Consider the following 20,817-nt stretch of genomic DNA (forward strand, 5'->3'; position numbering starts at 1 on the left):
CTTGGAGTAAACACATTTTCTTTTCTTAAGAAAATCAGAATACACTTCACTTACCTGAAAGGAAATTGAACATTTAAAATACAATCAAGCTTATTCTTCACAATTTCAAAAGGTTAAAAAATACAATTAAGGAAGAACCTTAATGATGATGGTAAAATAAAGCACTGAGACTTAACTAAAGAATGCGTAGCTGGATTGAATGGAAAGCACCCACAGTCATCCATCAGCATGAGGGCCTCTCAAGCTTCAGGGGCAAAGTAGCAACCCTGCACAGACATCATTATGAACTCATGAAGTTACCCACCCCAGCCACACTAATGGGAGCTAAACATTTTTTTAAAAAATATTTATTTATTTATTTGGTTGTGCTGGGTCTTAGTTGTGGCAGGCGGGCTCCTTAGTTGCAGCACATGGGCTCCTTACTTGCGGCTCGCGGGCTCCTTAGTTGTGGCCCGTGAGCACATGAGCTCCTTAGCTGTGGCATGCAAGCTCTCAGTTATGGCATGCACATAGGATCTAGTTCCCTAACCAGGGATCGAACCCGGACCCCCTGCATTAGGAGCGTGGAGTCTTATCCAATGCGCCACCAGGGAAGTCCCGTGAGCTAAGTATTAAATACTATCCTTGAAAATATAAAATACTGTTGAATGAAGATTTACAGACCACAATATGATCCAATCTAAGATGATAATAAGTCTTCTTCTTATTAATATACCACCATTATTATCATCATTGTACTAGGTCAAATGAAAAAGTTACAACAAGTGAAAAAATGGTAAAATATAAATCTCTACCTTCATGTACTCAATAAATACCAATGGAACCTTCATGTACTCAATAAATACCAATGGAACATTTGCTATATGTGAAAATACTGTGCTTAGATCTCATGGGAGTTATAAAAACAAGATATGACACTATTTCCTCTCAAAGAGATTAACCCAGTAAGAGCTAAAGACACATAAAGAATACCAGCACAGGACAGACTGTGGTACCAAACAAGAAGCTCTAGCAGTTCAGGGAAGGAAGAGATGGCTTCCAACTAGTATGAGAAGGAAGTAACACAGAAGCAAGGATTTTGGCTTTGAAGAATAGGTAGCATCCCAGAGAATGAAATGGGGGAAGGTGGAAAGATGAAAGATTTTCAAGTTACTGTCTCCTGTACGATATTCTTTGCCACTTACAGAATTACTTTTAGGACAAAAGGGCAAAAACTGGGCTTCCCTGGTGGCGCAGTGGTTAAGAATCCGCCTGCCAACTCAGGGTCATGGGTTCGAGTCCTGATCTGGGAAGATCCCACATGCCATGGAGCAACTAAGCCCGTGCAACACAACTACTGAGCCCACGTGTCACAACTACTGAAGCCCGTGTGCCTAGAGCCCATGCTCCACAACAAGAGAAGCCACCGCAATGAGAAGCCTGTGCACTGCAACAAAGAGTAGCCTCTGCTTGCTGCAACTAGAGAAAGCCCGCGCAGTGATGAAGATCCAACGCAGCCAAAAATAAAATAAATTTAAAAAGAATGATAAAAAAAGAAAATCTTTTTTAAAAGGGCAAAAACTTTTTTACTCGATGGGCATTTTACCACATGTACAAACTACTTAATATTTTATCTACATTAACAGAAGCTCATAATCTGGAGACTCCTTAGCTCCTGACAGTCAATGTTTTGATAAAAAAAAGTCTAGAAATAGAATAATTTGGCATAACTACTGTTGCTATTAGCAAACTGTGAGCTATTTTGACAAGTAAATTCAGAGAGCTGTTTCTAGAAAGCATTCCAAATTTAATAACAGATATCAGCTGCAGTGAGGTTTGTTCTTTTTAAATGGTTAACTCATCTCTGTGTTATCCAAGTAAGAGTCCCTTTAATGAAACAGAAAATAAAGTTTTTCCCCAAACTACCCATCAGTATACTTTCTTATCCTTTGCAATGGCTGATGTTAAATGAAAGCATTTTATGACTGTTACAGAATAGTAGCAGAAATGTACAGTTCTCAGGGCCATTCCCCATATTCATATATAGCAGCCAAAGGATTTTACTAAGTATAAATGGTTGAGAAAAATGTACTGGTTTCAATCATCAATGAAGATATTCTAGGTTCTGAAAATTCCATATGGAGAACCATATACTCTAGGTTCAGCAAAATGTTTCATGTGGTATAAAATGAAAAAAGTATAACAAAACTTTAACACTAAAATTTATATTTCGTGAGATCTTGAATTTTTAGATTTTAAGAGAAGACAATAATAATATACAAAGTATAGAGTAATTCTAATTGTAATAATTTAACTGTAGGACTTCCCTGGTGGCACAGTGGTTAAGAATCCGCCTGCTAACGCAGGGGACACGGGTTTGAGCCCTGGTCCGGGAAGATCCCGCCTGCCACGGAGCAACCAAGCCCGTGTGCCACAACTACTGAGCCTATGCTCTGGAGTCCGAGAGCCACAACTACTGAGCTGGCGTGCCACAACTACTGAAGCCCGTGCGCTTAGAGCCCATGCTCTGCAACAAGGAAAGCCACCTCAATGAGAAGCCCGCGCACCACAACGAAGAGTAGCCCCCGCTTGCTGCAACTAGAGAAAGCCCGCGCACAGCAACGAAGACCCAACGCAGCCAAAAATAAATAAATAAATTTATAAAAAATAATGATAAACAGAATACAGAGCCCAGAAAAAATAATAATGATAATAATTTAACTGTAACAGTGATTTTAAACAAAAGGCTTTCATTTGAAGTGTAGTACAAATCAGAGGAGAGTTAGAGAAAAGGTGCATTAAAAGGTGCAATTTTCTAGGCTTGGAAATTATTTTCCTCTTGAAAATAATTATTTAGGAAAGTAAGAAAATGCAAAAGGGGCAAATAACCATACTGTAACAGTAGTAAACTGTGTTAACTCAAAACTGACTGCACCAGGCTGCAGAAACGCTCAAAGCACACCTACCTCTCCCTCTGTGCTTCCACAATACTAAGTACCTGCCTTCATACTAGCAATTACTATACTGTTGTCTGTCTGCCTCCTCCTCTCCCCTCAGGGCACAAAAGAAAATAATTCTATTTCTTGCATCCATATACACACTCAGCAAAAGGCTGCTGAATGAATAAGCAAACAAAGCTTTATGAATTCATTTCAGAGTCAACAACAAAACCTAAATGTTCATTTCTAGATATTCTGATTGAAAAAACCGGAAACTTCATATCAAAAATTTAAATGAAAAATAATAAAATCACAGATTTCAGATGGTTAAAGACAAATAAAACTAGAGGGTAACAATGGGGCATAAGGGACTTCCCTGGCAGCCCAGTGGTTAAGACTTCATGCTTCCACTGCAGGGGGCACGGGTTTGATCCCTGGTCAGAGAACTAAGATCCTGTAAGCTGCGTGGTGCAACCAAAAAAATTTTTTAAATTTTAAAAATTAAAAATAAATAAAATGTATAGTACTTAAGCAAATCATTACTATTTTAAAAAAATATTTATTTATTTATTTGGTTGCACTGGGTCTTAGTTGCGGCATATGGGCTTCTCAGTTGCAGCATGCGAACTCTTAGTTGTAGCATGCATGTGGGATCTAGTTCCCTGACCAGGAATGGAACCCGGGCCCTCTGCATTGGGAGTGCAGAGTCTTAACCACTGCGCCACCAGGGAAGTCCCAAGTCATTACTATTTTTAAGATGTTCTGATATTTCTGCCATTATGTACCCTCATTCTGAAAACAAGGGAGGAGTACGCAAAACCACTGCATACCAGGATTCTCTTAGCCTTTTGGGGAAAGGTTCTATCACAATGGTTCCCAGACCTCTGAATTTCACAGACCAGCAAGTTTTTTTGAACTGAGATAGGGCCGACAACTTTTTATTTTCCCAAATAAGGCAGGAAAAAAAAAAAAAAAACAAACTACCTACCCACACCCACAAATCCTACCATCTAATATCGTCATAGTTTCATAAAAGGACGTTTAAAAACGTGAACAAGTTGGAAATCATAATCTCTGAATAAAGGCTTTTCCTTCCAAGAAAGAAAACCTTATAAACACACGCATGCACAAACCCTCAAGACAATATGAACCTGAACCAATATTTTTGGGACTACTATTTCACTACTATGTCAGGCTATTTCATTTTACTAGTTATTTACTTTGTGAAAAAAAAATCCCATAATTTAAACAAGTTATACAGTCTGAAATTTTTTAAAGGCTAATTTAAATTAAAACTCCCAGCATGCTGGGAAACCATTTCCAAATGCTAGAAAAAGAGAGACAATGATGGCTACTGGCAAGAATGCATGAAAGATGAATGTAACCTGATTTCTTTCAGAAATAGCTTAGCTGCTCTTTTGTCTCATTGGCTGGTGAATTTGTAATGCTTTTATTCTCATGTGTTTCCCCCACTAAGTTCTTAAGGTCTGTATTTTTAACAAGACTTAACTGTGGCACCTTTTTTTCTTTTAAACTGCAATGGAATATATCAAATTTTATTACTGTTATTAGGGATATTACAGTCAAACCATAGAGCTTCAAAACTTCCCATAGAAGCTAAAGTTTAAAACATAAGATGCTATTTTATGACACATTAAAAAAAAAAAGAAAAAAGAGAAAGGAAAAAAAGGAACAAGTCCAAACCTCATTCCAAAATGATCTAAGTTAGAAAACTCTTCAAAATCCAGAGGAAAGTCTATGAAATAATAAGGAAAATAAAAGTCTCCCCTGGGTTAAGGATGGTTAAAGCAATCATCACTTCATGGTTTCAGTTTTAAGAAGGGCTAACAACTTTCTAGTTCAGTCATCCACTGCAGATCTATTTCAATGGAAGGAAGAAATTTTTTTTTAAGTTTTATTTTATTATTATTATTATTTTTGGCCATGCCGTGCAACTTGAAGGATCTTTGTCCCCTGACCAGGGATCAAATCCGTGGCCCCTGCAGTGGAAGTGCAGAGTCCTAACCACTGGACAGCCAGGGAATTCCCAGAAGGAATAGCATTTTAAAAATCAAATTCATTTTACTTTGCATAATCAGCTCTGTATCATTAATATTTTCCCCAAAATTAAAAAAAAATAACAGCAATTGATTTTAAGTTTCTTTTAAATATATCAACGTATCTTATACAAGTATTTCTGCTATTGCACAGGACTTCTTGTATAGCTGATCCTTGAACAAGGTGGGAATTAGGGGCGTCTACCCTCCTCCACTCAGTTGAAATCTGCGTATAACTATTGGGTTGGCCAAAAAGTTCCTTCAGTTTTCAAGTAAAAATAAAAGACACATTTTTCATTTTCACCAAGAACTTTACTGAACAATGTATTCACCATTTTGTTCCACTACCTTCTGCCATTTTTCAGGCAACTTCATAATTCCATCTTCCCAAAACTTTTTATCTTTTCGAGCAAAGAACTGTTCCAGGTGTCTTTTACAGTCTTCCAGGGAACTGAAATTTTTCCCATTAAGAGAATTTTGTAAAGATTGAAATAAATGGAAATCTAAAGGTGCAATGTCTGGTGGAATACAGTGGATGAATCAGAACTTCCCAGACAAGCTGTAACAGTTTTTGCCTGGTCATCAAAGAAACATGCAGTCTTGCATTATCCTGATAGAAGATAATGCATTTTCTATTGACTAATTCCAGACGCTTTTCGACAACTGCTGCTTTTGGTTGGTCTAACTGGGAGCAGTACTTGTTGGAATTAATCATTTGTTTTCAGGAAAGAGCTCATAATAGAGGACTTCCTTCCAATCCCACCATATACACAGCATCACCTTGTTTTTTGGGTTTTTTAAAATAAATTTATTTATTTATTTTTGGCTGCATTGGGTCTTCGTTGCTGCGCGCGGGCTTCCTCTAGTTGCAGCAAGCGGGGGCTTCCCTTTGTTGCGGAGCATGGGCTCTAGGTGCATGGGCTTCAGTAGTTGTGGCTCGTGGGCTCTAGAGCGCAGGCTCAGTAGTTGTGGTGCACGGGCCCAGTTGCTCCGCAGCATATGGGATCTTCCCAGACCAGGGCTCGAACTGTGTCCCCTGCATTGGCAGGTGGATTCTTAACCACTGTGCCACCAGGGAAGTCCCAACATCACCTTCTTTGGATGAAGACCAGCCTTTGGTGTGGTTGATGGAAGTTCATTTCACTTGCCCCATGATCTCTTCTGTTCCACATTATTGTACAGTATCCACTTTTCATCGCCCGTCACAATTTGTTTTAAAAACAGAACATTTTCGTTACATTTAAGTAGAGAATCGCATGCGGAAATATGGTCAAGAAGGTTTTCTTCACCTAACTTATACGGAACCCAAACATCAAAGCGATCAACATAACCAAGCTAGTGCAAATGATTTTCAACACTTGATTTGGATATTTTGAGCATGTCGGTTATCTCCTGCGTGCTATAACGTTGATTGTTTTCAATTAATGTCTCGATTTGATCGCTATCAACTTCAACTGGTCTACCCTACCGTGGAGCATCGTCCAGTGAGAAATCTCCAGCATGAAACTTCCCAAACCACTTTTGACGCATTTGATCAGTCACAGCACCTTCTCCATACACTGCACAAATCTTTTTGTGAGTTTCAGTTGCGTTTTTACCTTTCTTGAGATAATAAAGCATAATATGTGCCGAAAATGTTGCTTTTTTTCTTCCATCGTCAATATTCAAATGGCTACACAAAAATTCACCAATTTTGATGGGTTTTTTTTTAAGTGCACGCTGATATGACAGCTGCCACAATACAATCTAACAAAATTGTTTTGAATCAAGTTAAAGACAACTAAGTGCTACTAGAGCCATCTTACGGAAACGCCCAACGAACTTTTTGGCCAACCCAGTAACAGCCCTCCTTATACGCGGTTCCTCCATATCCACCCCCAGATGGTGTATTACTGCAGCATTTACTACTGGAAAAAGAAAATCCCTGTATAAGTGGTCCCGTGCAGTTCACACCTGTTGCTCAAGGGTCAACTATATAAGTATTTCCTTCTTCAGAAGAAGAAAAAGTTCATACAGAAGAAGGAAAATTTCAGTAATGTATTGGATTTGGTGGTATTGACTTGCCGTTTGACTCAGCAAGTTAATTTTCAGGTATCTTTCCAACACAAACATCTATACATGTGCACAAGTGGAAGGTTTGTTGCATCTTCTCTGTAATGACAAAAACTTGCAACTACCTAAAAGTCCATTTATAGGACTTCCCTGGTGGTCCAGTGGTTAAGACGTAGCTCTTCCACTGCAGGCGGCACGGGTTCAACCTCTGGTCGGGGAAGTTCTGCATGCTGCGCAGTGCGGCCAAAGAGGAAAATGAAAGTCCATTAATGGAAGAATGGCTATGTAAATTATGCTATATCTAAGCTACAGAATTTAAAGCACTAGTATTTTAAAATGTGGGTATGCCAGCATATATTGGCATGAAGAGATCTCCAAAAACTGCAAAATAATATGATTAATACCACTTACGTTAAATAATAAATCAACGGCTGCCCATCAGAATCGTCTGAGAACTATTAAAATTCAGATTCTTAAGCCCATTCAAGCCAATCTAATCAAAATATCTGGGGGGTTGGATCCCAGGCATTTTTATTTTTAAGGGAGCACCTGAACAACTCTTTCACAGCCAGTTCAACAACAACAACAAAGGAACAAATCAAAATTGTATATCCACATAGGTATCTATATCTATATCTATATGCATAGAAAAATGATCTAGAAAGACACACGTCAAAGTTAGGAGCAGCACCTCTGAAGAGGGAAAGAAGGAGGCTTTGTCTTTTTAAAATTAATTTTTAACAGCCAAATATTGATATATCATACAGACAAAACCATAGAGAGGTACAGCCACAGTGGGAAACAGTATGACAATTTCTCAAAAAAATCAGTCAGAATTACCATATGATCCAGCAACTTCACTCCTGGATATATACCCAAAAGAACTGAAAGCTGGGACTCAAACAGGTATATGTATACCCATGTTCATAGCAGCGCTGTTCACAACAGCAAAAAGGTAGAAACAACTCAAATGTCTATCAGTGGATAACGGATAAACAAAATGCAGTATACACACGTAACAGAATATTATTTAGCCTTAAACAGGAAGGAAATTCTGACACATGCTACAAGGAGAAGCCTGAAGACATTATGCTAAGTGAAACAAGCCAGACATGAAAGGATAAGTACTACATGATTCCAATTATGTGAGGTACCTAGAGTACTCAAGTTATACAGCAAAGTAGAATGGTGGTTGCAAGGGGAGCTAGAGGGTGGGGAGAACAGGGAATTATTGTTCAATGTGTATGGAGTTTCAGTCAGGGAAGATAAAAACATTCTGGGATGAATAACGGTGATGGTTGCACAATAATGTGAATGTACTCAATGCCACTTAACTGTACAGTTAAAAATGATTAAAATGGTAAACTTCATGTTATATAAATTTACCACAATTTTTAAAAACTGCATAGGACTACCCTGGTGGTGCAGTGGTTAAGAATCCTCCTGCCAATGCAGGGGACACAGGTTCGAGTCCCAGTCAAGGAAGATTCCACATGCGGTGGAGCAACTAAGCCTGTGCGCCACAACTACTGAGCCCACACGCCACAACTACTGAAGCCCGCGCACCTAGATCCCGCGCTCTGCAACAAGAGAAGCCACTGCAATGAGAAGCCCACGCACCGCCACGAAGAGTAGCCCCCACTCACCGCAACTAGAGAAAGCCCGCACGCAGCAACGAAGACCCAATGTAGCCAAAAATAAATAAAATAAATTTTTAAAAAATTTTAAAAAAAGAATTTTTAACAAATATACATATATATTCCTAAGCAATACACTGCTTAGTTGTTAAATGTAGCTGCAGTTCATTTTCACTGCAGTGCAAAACCTTGTTGTATCAGTCATAATTTATCCTTGTTGAATGAAATCAGTTGTTTCCAATGTTTTGCTCTTATGAAATAATGAGCATTTTTTAGCTTCTCTAGAATAGTGGCTTTCAAATTTTGACAGCAACCACAATAAGAAAATACATTTCACCTCACAAATCAGTCTACCCACACATACACAGATACATAGCTAGGAATAAGTTTCACAAAATAATACCCTTACGGTAAAGTACACTGATATTTTCTATTGTATTTACCAGTTAAGAAAATCGTTGGTCAAATGCCACTAAATTGTCTTCATTCTAATGGGCTGCAAGCCACAGGCTGAAAAACAACGCTCTAGAGTACATATTTAGGAGTGAAATTGCTGGGTGTAGGTTATACATCTTTACTAGATAATGTCAAACTGTCTTTCAAAGTGACTGTTCCAATTTACACTCCCACCTGCAGTGTATGCAGCAAGTGATTTTAATTTGACTTGATTTTAAAATCATAAAGGGGCTTTAAAAGTCTAGCAAATGCAGGGCTTCCCTGGTGGCGCAGTGGTTGAGACCCTGCCTGCCAATACAGGCGACACGGGTTCGAGCCCTGGTCTGGGAAGATCCCACGTGCCGTGGAGCAGCTGGGCCCATGAGCCACAATCACTGAGCCTGCGCGTCTGGAGCCTGTGCTCCACAACAAGAGTGGCCGCGATAGTGAGAGGCCCACGCACCGGGATGAAGAGTGGCCCCCGCTTGCCACCACTAGAGAAAGCCCTGGCACAGAAATGAAGACCCAACACAGCCATAAATAAATAAATAAATAAATACTTTAAAAAAGTCTATCAAATGCTTTTGCCCAATTATTAAAGTATCATGTTTCCTGTTAGTCTATTGGTGAAATGTTATATTAATTGATTTTTTAAAATTAATTAATTAATTTATTTATTTATGCTGTGTTGGGTCTTCGTTTCTGTGAGAGGGCTTTCTCTAGTTGCAGCGAGTGGGGGCCACTCTTCATCGCAGTGCGCGGGCCTCTCACTATCGTGGCCTTTCTTGTTGTGGAGCACAGGCTCCAGATGCGCAGGCTCAGTAGTTGTGGCTCACGGGCCCAGTTGCTCCGTGGCATGTGGGATCTTCCCAGACCAGGGCTCGAACCCGTGTCCCCTGCATTGGCAGGCAGATTCTCAACTACTGCGCCACCAGGGAAGCCCATATTAATTGATTTTTTAAAAATACTTATTTATTTATTTGGCTGTGTTGGATCTTAGTTGCGGCACGCGGGGCCTTAGTTGCAACATGTGGGATTAGCTGCAGCATGCAGGATCTAGTTCCCTGATCAGGGATTGGAACCCGGGCCCCCTGCATTGGGAGCGCCGAGTCTTAACCATAGGACCATCACTGGACCACCCTACTAATTGATTTTCTAATGTTAAAACAAGCTTGCATTCCTCAGAGAAACTGAATTAGGCCACAGTTTATTATATGTTTTACAATGCTAGATTCATTCTGCTAATGTTTAGTTTAGGATTTTTGCATCTATGTTCATGAGAGACACAACATATAATTTCTTTCTTGTACTGTCCATTCCTGGTTTTGGAATCAAAATCATGCTAGTTTCATAAACTGATTTGGGGACTGTTCCTTTCCCCCCATTCTCTGGAAGAGTTTACATAAAACTGGAATTATCTGTTCCTAGAATATTTGGCAGAAATTGCTTGCAAATCTATATAGGCCTGGAGTTTTCTTTCTTTTAAAGAAAGTTTATTTATTTATTTATTTATTTATTTTTTGGCTGCGTTGGGTCTTCGTTGCTGCACGCGGGCTTTCTCTAGTTGCAGCAAGTGGGGCTTTCTCTTCGTTGCAGTGCGCAGGTTTCTCATTGCGGTGGCTTCTCTTACTGCGGAGCACCGGCTCTAGGCGCGCGGGCTTCAGTAGTTGTGGCACGCGGGCTCAGCAGTTGTGACTTGTAGGCTCTAGAGCGCAGGCTCAGTAGTTGTGGCACAGGGACTTAGTTGCTCCGCAGCATGTGGGATCTTCCCGGACCAGGGCTCGAACCCGTGTTCCCTGCATTGGCAGGTGGATTCTTTTTTTTTTTTCTTTTTTTAATTTTTGGCTGCATTGGGTCTTTGTTGCTGTGCGTGGGCTTTCTCTAGTTGTGGCGAGCAGGGGCTACTCTTCGTTGCCGTGCGCGGGCTTCTCATTGTGGTGGTTTCTCCTGTTGTGGTTGTGGCTCACGGGCTCTAGAGCGCAGGCTCAGTAGTTGTGGCCCACAGGCTTAGTTGCTCCGTGGCATGTGGGATCTTCCCGGACCAGGGCTCGAACCCATGTCCCCTGCATTGGCAGGCGGATTCTTAACCACTGCGCCACCAGGGAAACCCCTGCAGGCGGATTCTTAACCACCGCGCCACCAAGGAAGTCCCTGGAGTTTTCTTTGTGAGACTTTTCCGTCCACTGATTCCATTTCTTTTGTAATAGGACTACTTGAATTAGTTTCACTAGCCAGAATCAACTATAGCTTTTATTACCATACAATTTAAACTTAAACTAGTGACAAAACATAGATGTGAGCTACACGGATGCCATCTAAGCAATGGGTAAATGCCCTTGTACAAGTTTTATCTGTTCTGAAAACTTTCAATTTATGATGAGCCAACTAACCTCTTCTAATCTCCAACAGACGTCACCAAAAAGTCTGTTCACTTACACAGCCCCCACGTCTATGACCTGCTTCTTCTCCACTAGATTCCTTTCTTCCCCACTACATTGTACACTCCTTGAGATTAGAGACTAAGTCATATTCATCTTTGTACATCTAGCACATTAGTAGTTACCTTATCAATATAAATACTTTTTTAATGAATGAAGATCACAAGGTCCCTTACTGAAGAGCTTAATGTTAGTGACTCACTTCTGGGTTGCCAAGTGTACTCCTGAAGCGTTTAGTGTTGAAGAACTCATATCAGACCATTCTTTCACATGGCCCTCCTTGTGACCAAAAGCACATCTACTAAGACAGTTTGCCTTAGTTGGTAGTACGATATAAAATAGGTTTTTCTTCACTGATGAAGCTACTGAAATAAAAATAAATCTTGAACTACTTGCTGCACCTGAACTCCTTGCTAACCAAATGAGTCAACTAAGTATAAAACTGTAAAATGAACAATAGGGATGACACTTTAAAATGATCAGGGGGAAAATGCCAGGATATTATTCTATGACAGATTACAAATAACTGCCATCATTCAATCATAGATTCGAAGATGCCTGGAATTTTTGAAGACATACTAATCCTTATGGAAATCTGCATGTTGCCAAGGGCCTAGCTGAAAAAACAAAAAACAAACAAATAAGCAAGCCCCCACTCCCTTACCCCAAACTGCCAATTTTTAATAGTGCTAAGTCCCAGAAGGAAAACATTAAAGGGAGGCCACAAAGAATGATAAGCATTAGAATCATAGCACTGGGACTTCTGTGGTGGTCCAATAGTTAAGACTCCTCACTTCTACTGCAGGGGACGCAGGTTCGATCCCTGGTCAGGGAACTAAGATCCCGCATGCCGCACAGTGGAGCCAAAAAAAAAAAAAAAAAAAAAGAATCATAGCACTTTAGAAGTGGGACTTAAAGTCATCTTGGCCAAACCATTTTTAAAAGCATTTTAAAATTCAAGTAAAACTTACTATCCCGATCCACATTTGTCAAAACCCACAGAACTTTACAGCACAGAGTCTTAATGTATGCAAATTTTTAAAAGACTTATTAGGAAGGAGTGAGACTATGACTAAAGAATCTAACTGTATTACAAATATATAAAACAGTCATGAGTGGATGAAAAGTCGCTGACTACATGAGTGGAATCTGTAACACTAAATGCAAAAGGAACTGCATGTAAGCACTAGACTCTGCTTGAACTCGTTTCCCACAGAAACACAGTTAATTCTAATATAGCTATATATGTATAATGAAGCTGAACAATTAGTAGATGAATGGTGGATGGCAGGAGCCAAGCTTCTCACTGTTGGAGTGGGAATTTACAGACAAGTGAGGGAAGGAGTGTAGAATGATCATGCGATAATAGATCAGAGTAGAGATACAATATAGTATAGATGATTACATATAGAAATATTTATAGGGCTTCCCTGGTGGCACAGTGGTTGAGAATCTGCCTGCCAATGCAGGGGACACGGGTTCGAGCCCTGGTCTGGGAAGATCCCACATGCCGCGGAGCAACTGGGCCCGTGAGCCACAACTGCTGAGCCTGCACGTCTGGAGCCTGTGCCCCGCAACGGGAGGGGCCGCAATAGAGAGAGGCCTGCGCACCGCGATGAAGAGTGGCCCCCGCTTGCCGCAACTAGAGAAAGCCCTCACACGAAACGAAGACCCAACACAGCCATAAATAAATAAATAAATAAATAAATAAACCCAAAGTTTTAAAAAAATAAAAAATAAAAATAAAAAAAAGAAATATTTATAGATTTATATATACACAGGGGTTAGTATATACACATATATATCCTTGCACTGTCAGCTGAGAGGGCCTAGAAGCAACAACACCCCCAGTAGCAATAAGTATATCTAGCACCCAGATCCTGATTTTTTTTTTTGGGGGGGGGGGGGCTGCACTGGGTCTTCATTGCTGCGCGCGGATTTTCTCTAGTTGCGGCGAGCAGGGGCTACTCTTCATTGCGGTGCGTGGGCTTCTTATTGTGGTTGCTTATCTTGTTGCAGAGCAGGGGCTCTAGGTGTGTGGGCTTCAGTAGTTGTGGCACATGGGCTCAGCAGTTGTGGCTCACGGGCTCTAGAGCGCAGGCTCAGTAGTTGTGGCACACGGGCTTAGTTGCTCCAAGGTGTGTGGGATCTTCCTGGACCAGGGCTTGAACCCGGGTCCCCTGCATTGGCAGGTGGGTTCTTACCTACTGCACCACCAGGGAAGTCCTCTGATCTTGATTTCTAATACCATTTTCCAATAAAAGGAACAATGGCTTCTTGGTGAAATGGCAGAACTAGGACTAGGACAGGAACTATACATGATGAGCCTGAATAATTCTGTAGTGCCAGAAAGCAAGGATGTGATTCAAAAACAAAACATTTATGGGATTATATCAAAAGAACATAAGAGACAAATGAAAGAACTCCTGATGGCCAAAGCTGAAACAATTTGAGCACAAAATAAATATCCATGAGTTCATACTAATATAAATGATTGAAGAAGGGGTGGAAAAAAATAAAGAGGGGAGAGAAATCTCCCTTGCAAATTTCCAAATGATTCATGTAGATTCTCCCCCTTCCAGTAGGTGTGGCTTAATTTCCCTCATCTTCCTAATTTGTCTCCACCTAGGTAAAATTCTTATTAGCATACGATGTAGCTTGATACTAAGCTAGTTTTACAGTGGATAGAAAATAATTTTTCTTTTTTCTTTCTTCAGCTAAGACAACAAAAGAGATGATTTACTGTACATGTGTTATATTTAACCACACTGAGAACAGAACTAGTCCAGAATGTCACAGGTCCAGGACAAAGGACCAAAGGGGACTGATTTGGTATGAGCACGAAGGGTCTCTCAAATGTGGTGGAAGCAATCAGATGGCAATGGATGCTCTAGATCCACTGAGACAAGTTCTAGATGTTAGGCATGAAATCCAACAATTTGCACCAGTGTCCCTGGCCTCTGGTTTTCCTTGTTTCTGCTCCTGTGGCTTCCATGCTGCACAAGCTAGCGGTTTATCTGGACCTCTGCCTCATCTTTCTTCTTTTGTGCCTATTCACTTCTTCCTCCACTTGACTCTCAGAGCACCCAAGTTTCTAAGAAGATGGCACTAAGGCCGAGAGAGCTAGAAAATAATTTCAACCAGAAGAGTGCTGCATAAATTCATTCTTTATACCTTGGGCAAATAAAACTTTCATGTATATCTATGCCAGGAAATTCACAATGGGGAAATGAAGGTTAAAAATAAAGAAATGAAAACCAACCAGTACTTTCCATTACAAGGCATCAAGATAGCACCCAAGACCTCACTTCCAACCGTCATATGATTGACAATTTGTTTACCCCCCTAAGCGTTCCTTTACATTGGCACACCCAGAACTAGACTGCTAGTTTAAGTAGCTGACTTCAGAATTAAATAAGTAAATCACAAAACCCTTACTTACAAACTATTCTTCCCTTTGCTGAAGTGAGCTATCAACATTTATTAATATATATTCAGTTTCTGTGCAAATAAAAACTCAAAATATAGATAGTAAAAGAGCTGTATGACAAAAGCATATCAATATTAAGGAGGCAAGGCCTCAATTGACCCCTTTGAGAGGATTTTCCAAAGCTCAATTTTGATCACATTATTAAGCAAACTCTTAAGATCTTCTATTCATTTCCTTCGGGAATAGTCCTGAAATGATAAAAACATAAAATACTGATGAGGAACTCTTATTACCGTCTGTTAGGACTGAATGTTTGTGTCCCCCCTCAAAGTCATATGCTAAAGTCCTAACCCTCAATGTAATGGTTATTTGGAGATGGAGCATTTGGGAGATAATTAGGGTTAGGTGAAGTCATGAGGGTAGGGCCATTATAATGGGATTAGTGCCCTTATAAGAAGAGACACCAGAGAGCTTGCTCACTCTTTCCCCAAAGTGGTCATGTGAGAGTACAAGAAGATGGCAGCTACCTACAAACGAAAAGAAGAAGCCTCAGAATGACAACTGCTTTGCCAGCACCTTGATCTTCGACTTGCCAGTCTTCAGAACTGTGAGAAATAAATTTCTGTTGTTTAAGCCAACTATCCTATGGTATTTTGTTATGGCAGCCTCAGCTAAGACACCTTCCCTCTAAAACACCCCATAATGAAAATGTCAACAGAAGTATGTAGGAAGTAATAAACTAACATTTTCAAGGACTTCGAGGGGGGACTGCCCTGGCAGTCCAGTGATTAAGACTATGTGCTTCCACTGCAGGGGGCGTGGGTTCGATCCCTGGTGGGGGACCTAAGATCCCACACGCCTCCCCGCAGCCAAAAAAAAAAAAAAAAAAGAAATCAGGCAAACCCATAAAAAAATAAATAAATAAAGGACTTAGAGGAAATACATAGTATCAGTTACTGGTTATATCTCCTCATTTTTAATATTTAGTCACTTCTGATGCAGCATATTTTTTCCTTAGAAAAGATCCACTGATTTGGGAATGCCTTTGCTTCCCCCCAAAAGTTACTGATAAGTTGATTGATTCTGGGATAATAAGCAGATATAGGGAGGGGGAGGGAAACAAATGATATCAAAATGTCACTGCCATCTTCAGTAAATTTAACCTCACATACCGAGAGCTCTGCTTATACTTAAAAATGATATTGCATTTATAGATTAAAACTTTAAAATTTCTCCAACATAGCAGGAAAGCAGATTGCTATTATTACTATTATTACTGCTGAATGAAGGAAGATCAAATATATGTATTTCTCTCCAAAAAAAGAACATTTATGGAATAGATGAAAAGATTTCATGGAAGAAACTCTGATATAATGTCACCTGGACAGAAAGTAAATAGTTGTCCTCCTGAACCCTGGAAAATATATCTTATTTGGTTTAATTCTTCCTATCAGAAATATGAACATTTTAATAAAATGAATGAAATTACCAGGTAATATAAAATAAATATACCAGTCATTTTGAGCTACTTGTTCCTGAAATAACCTAAACTCTTTTCCCATCTCTGGTCTTTGCTCTTGCTGGCCACCCCTCTTCCTGAAATCCCTTCTCCTACTTGCCAGTATGGCAAATTCCTATTCATTATTTGAGTTCTTTCTTTTGGAGTGGATTCTCCCGTCCCCTCCAGCCAGTTAAGTATGCTTCTGGCCTTCTATTCATTTTGTACAGTATCTTCATTATCTTAGAGTTGTATAAATATTTGTTGAGTTAGGTGGCCTATAAGACCTAAGCAACATTAGATAAATAATACAGATAGTTTCTACTTTTCACCACTTCACAAGTTACAACTCTGCTCATTAATAACTTGCCTAGGGGCTTCCCTGGTGGCGCAGTGGTTGAGAATCTGCCTGCTAATGCAGGGGACACGGGTTCGGGCCCTGGTCTGGGAAGATCCCACATGCCGCGGAGCAGCTGGGCCCGTGAGCCACAACTGCTGAGCCTGTGCATCTGGAGCCTGTGCCCCGCAACGGGAGGGGCTGCGATAGTGAAAGGCCCGCGCACCGCGATGAAGAGCGGTCCCCACACCGCGATGAAGAGTGGCCCCCACTTGCCGCAACTAGAGAAAGCCCTCGCACGAACCAAAGACTCAACACAGCCAAAAATAAAAATAAATAAATAAATAACTTGCCTAATTAAAACCCATATTTCACGTATTGCTGTTGCAGTTTCCAATAAAGTCCAGACAAAGGCAAGAGCACAAAAGGCAATCAACATGCAACATGCACAGCCAGAATTTTGCTTTTAGGCAGACAATATGCTGTAAGATGTAAGATACAGCGTCTAGGAACAAGTGAAAATTGCCAATGCCAACTGCCCTTTTATATGTGTTGTATCATATTGTATTCAGATGGATACTGTGATGGCTGAAAATCTTTAATACCCTAATTCAAATTTAAGAGTCCACATTTAAAAGGGTGGAGTCAGGGAAACTAATTTCTATCTTTGACTTTCTTTAAATTTGCTATAATCTCAGGGAAGCTGATTTTGCATACTGTATCAATTGTCTAGTTTAAAAAAAAACAGGAAATGTCAAAATGCAGTATTTTGTACCATTTTTATAAAAATAAGTGAAGACTGTGCAAAATACAAATGTATTCAAAGAAAGCTTATAATATTAAATTCCAGGTAGAAAGAAATATGTGATGGTGAGATTTTGTCCTTGGAGCCAAAGGTCAACTGAATGGTCTATCCTAAACAGCTGCCTTTAAATATTCTTTTTTAAAAAATTTCATAGAAATATAGTTGATTTACAATGTTCTGTTTCTAAATATTCTTTAAAAGAAGCCCATAAATAAGAACATACTATAAAACTAAATGCCCCTAATTTCACTGCTTCACATTTACTATTCCAGATCAGCTTACAAATTCTAAAATCAAACTGACATACATTTATAGAATTCCCACCCACACAATAACATTACCATACAAAAGAAAGATAATACCTGGTTTGTGAGGAGTTATGTACTTCCCTGTTACTTCTTTTAAGCTGCAAACTATAATCAAAACTTCAGACAGGAGAAATGTTAAATGGAGAGTACATGAAGATGAACCAGACAAACAGGCATGCAGAAACATTCAACTTCTTTTACTCTTGTACAATGAAATTCTCTGGACGAAAGTAAACACCCATGAAATGGAGTTTCAGAAAGGAAAACAGTGATCTTGAGAAATTAACAAGAAGAAAATATTTGAAAAAATAAAATTACCTAATTGTATAACAAGTTGGTGGCATAACACCACTGAGAGAGAAATTTGTTCAAGTAGCTTTAAAAAGCAGTGTTTCTTACTGCATATCTTTTGTGCGTTATATTTTAAGTACCAAAAAAAATCACAAAAAAAAATAAAGCTGTATTCAGTAGTCTTACTTGTAGTAACAATAGTCATTATTTTTTTTTAAACTACTACAGGTGCAGTGTAAAGCAAATAAATAATTATGTTTACTCTGTTAAAAATCAAAAACAAAGGGCTTCCCTGGTGGCACAGTGGTTGAGAATCTGCCTGCCAATGCAGGGGACACGGGTTCGAGCCCTGGTCTGGGAAGATCCCACGTGCTGCGGAGCAGCTGGGCCCGTGAGCCGCAACTACTGAGCCTGCGCGTCTGGAGCCTGTGCTCTGCAACAAAAGAGGCCGCGATAGTGAGAGGCCTGCGCACCGCGATGAAGAGTGGCCCCCGCTTGCCACAACTAGAGAAAGCCCTCACACAGAAACGAAGACCCAACACAGGCATAAATAAACAAATACTTTAAAAACAACAACAACAACAACAAAAAAAAAATCAAAACCAAAACCAAAACAAAAACCCAACATAAAAGAGATACAAGTATAAAATTAAAGAGATAAATAGGGGCTTTCCTGGTGGCGCAGTGGTTAAAAATCCATCTGCCAATGCAGGGGACACAGGTTTGAGCCCTGATCTGGGAAGATCTCACATGCTGCGGAGCAACTAAGCCCGTGCACCACAACTACTGAGCCTGCGCTCTGGAGCCCGCGAGCCACGACTACTGAAGCCCACGCACATAGAACCCGTGCTCTGCGACAAGAGAAACCACCACAATGAGAAGCCCGCGCACCGCAACAAAGAGTAGCCCCCGCTCGTCGCAACTAGAGAAAGCCCGCGTGCAGCAACAAAGACCCAACGCAGCCAAAAATAAATAAATAAAATAAATTAAAAATTTTTTTTTAAATGTGAATACACTTAATGCCGCTGTACACTTAAAAACGGCTAAAATGGTTAATTTTGTTACGTATATTTTACCACAATAAAAAAGAAGTATATTATGAGCTAGGCCAATTTAGATTGAAGGAAGATCATATTTTATTTTTTTTTTTATTTTTTTTAAATTAATTATTTATTTTTGGCTGCATTGGGTCTTCGTTGCTACACGCAGGCTTTCTCTAGTTGTGGTGAGCAGGGGCTACTCTTAGTTGCAGCGTGCGGGCTTCTCATTGTGGTGGCTTCTCTTGTTGCGGAGCACAGGCTCTAGGTGTGCACACTTCAGTAGTTGTGGCTCGCGGGCTCTAGAACACAGGCTCAGTAGTTGTGGCACACAGGCTTTGTTGCTTCGTGGCATGTGGGATCTTCCCCGACCAGGGATCGAACCCGTGTCCCCTACAATGGCAGGCGGATTCTTAACCACTGTGCCACCAGGGAAGTCCCGACAATATTTTATTTATAGGTAAAAACTAAGGACAAAAGTTCCAAGTGGGAATTTCTGCTGATAACAGCAGAAATCCAAAGCTGAAAGCACAGCTGACTGGCACGCTAATGTAATTCTATCTCAATCAGTTATGGATCAAAAAATATAAAAAATGGCAAAGAGAAAAAGGAAACAAGATTACATTGTCATCACTCCCATGGACAAAATAAAAATAGCAAAACTTCAAATTCGTTTTAAAGAAATTTCTGAAATTTTCCAACTTCATCTTAGTGCTATTTTGATTCCTCAAATTCAGTTTACTTCTTGATGACTATATATGTTCCCCTTGGTGTCTACTGTCTCTCTGTCCCCTCATTTTGAGGTTCATTTCTCCTTTGATACCCCAAATGTTGAGGTGGACCCCAAAATTCCATTTTTGCCTTCTTTGCCCTTGCTACATTTTCTCCTTAGAGAATCACATGGTTTCAAATATGACTACTAAGAGAGCGACTTGCTAGACTGTGAGATCCTTGAGGTTACAGACTGATGTGCCCATATTCTATGCCTGGTATAAGGCAAATTCAATGAAACATTTGTTCAGAAAGATGGATGGATGGACAGAGAGATGGACAAATTAATCACTCCAAAATTCTAGGCCTGATATTCCCGAACTACCTATCTGCATCTTCTTATTTTCAATTGCCTTCTAGACAGCTGACACCAAACTCCTGTTGAACATTTTCCCAGCTACCCGCTTATCTTCCTTCCTTCCAGTTACCTGACTCAAAACCTAGAAGTCCCCTTTCATTTTTCCTTTTCTCTTTCCTCTCATATCTAATTAGTTGACAGATTTCTCTCATATTATCCCTTCCTTCCAATTACCTCACTGCTTCTTTAAAGGCCAAAATCATCTCTTAACTAAACTACTGCAATGAAGAGAATAAGCTGGTTTTCCCATTGCTTACTCCTTCCTTCCCCAATCTTTCCTTTATTTCGATTCAGGATTAATCTTCATGGTGCAAATCTAGATCATTGAGTCCTCAGTGCCAATTCTTTAATATTCAAGGTCTTTAACGTTGCATTTTTTTGTGTTTATTTTTATTTATTTATTTTTTATAAATTTATTTATTTTTATTTTTATTTATTTTTGGCT

At 39.9% G+C, this 20,817-nt stretch overlaps 1 protein-coding gene across 5 annotated transcripts in view; it reads right to left on the reverse strand.

The window, feature by feature from the left end:
• FBXO42 (F-box protein 42) overlaps window positions 1-20,817 on the reverse strand; it is a 91,561-nt gene that overhangs the window by 53,718 nt on the left and 17,026 nt on the right. The window contains exon 3 of one of the 5 annotated variants that reach the window (XM_057549789.1): window positions 7,153-7,257. The exons of the other annotated variants lie outside the window; for them this stretch is intronic. The gene's annotated coding sequence lies outside the window, so the exon portion shown is untranslated. The remainder of the gene's footprint in view (window positions 1-7,152; window positions 7,258-20,817) is intronic. 5 annotated transcript variants of the gene reach the window in all.

Source organism: Balaenoptera acutorostrata, chromosome 1 (assembly GCF_949987535.1).
Source record: "Balaenoptera acutorostrata chromosome 1, mBalAcu1.1, whole genome shotgun sequence".
Classification (NCBI taxonomy): domain Eukaryota; kingdom Metazoa; phylum Chordata; class Mammalia; order Artiodactyla; family Balaenopteridae; genus Balaenoptera; species Balaenoptera acutorostrata.